Raw genomic sequence first — 1,287 nt, 5'->3', positions numbered from 1 at the left:
ATACATACATATATATGTGCTAAATAATGTTACATAATGAACTACTTTAAAATTTAATTGCTTAAGGTAGTGCTTATTCCCACAGAGTTTCTGTGAACTTGTAATCTAGGAGTAGTTTAAGTTGTTTCTCTAGCTTAGAGTTTCCCATGGGAGAAACAAGGTGGGAGCCATGACTTTCTTGAAAACTCCAATAAGGAAGACCATTTTTCAGGTCATTCATCCAGTACTGGTTGCTGGCCAGAGAACCTCCCTTCCTGGCAACTTGTTGATGGCGTTATTGACCAGGTGGCCTTTTCCATAGGTCAGCTAACAGCTTAGCTGTTGACTCCATCAGCACGGAGTGAGAAGAGCTGAAGGACAAGTTCAGGCAAGAACGTAATCTTTTGTGACCATTTCTCCACAATTTACTTGTGTTATCATCATCAAAAGTAAGCCAGGAGACAGTATGGTAGTGTGCAATTATGAATTCAGCACTCAGGAGACCGAGGCAAGAGGACTGACGCTTTAAGCTTTGTCTCACATTGTGTTCCAAGACAGCCTAGGTTCTGAGATCCAATCTCAAAAACAAAAAGACAAAGTAACTGAAGATGCCAATGACACTATAATCATCCTAATGACATAGAGGCACACACACACCAAGAGGTGGGTACGTAAGATCAAGTTAGAAACCATTAGTGCTTTTATCTCAGATGCTATAATTCACCATGAACTGAAAGTGTCCTCTTGTGGTATGTGGATTCTGCATGAAAGAAGCACTAACTAGCTTGTTCAATACACAGAGAGGTTCTGGAAAATGAGAAACTCCTCTTACAGATTCAAAGAAACCACTGTAGTGTGTGTGTGTATGTGTGTCAAACAACAACAAAATAACCAAAGATGCCAAACAAAGCTGTGACAATCAAAATTACAATCAAAATCAAAATTGTGAAGGCACAAACAGCAAAAGGTGGGTATGCAGGACTAGTTCAGAAGTCGTTACTCTTACCTCGGGTGACTCGGGTACATGCAAGCATTTTCTCAAAAAAAATCTATGTTTCATCAAATTCTCAAATGGTCTGTGGTATAAACAGAATATAAATCACTATTCTACATATAAGCTACTTTTAAGTTTTGTCTAGCCTCTTCTAGAGACCTCCAAAACATTATTTAAATTTCTACTGCCACTGACGATGCAGTAACTAACTATAATTTTTAATGGATTCTGAATTTAATCTTTGAAATCACTAATTGTTCTTTCTTGGATAGCAGAGAGCACGGAAACTAGATGGAAGGATTTCTAACGTTCTC

This window comes from Alexandromys fortis, unplaced genomic scaffold (genome assembly GCF_014885135.2).
Source record: "Alexandromys fortis isolate MF-2015 unplaced genomic scaffold, M_Fortis_MF-2015_v1.1 scaffold_132, whole genome shotgun sequence".
NCBI classification, from domain to species: Eukaryota; Metazoa; Chordata; class Mammalia; order Rodentia; family Cricetidae; genus Alexandromys; species Alexandromys fortis.
This window is presented reverse-complemented; position numbering follows the sequence as displayed.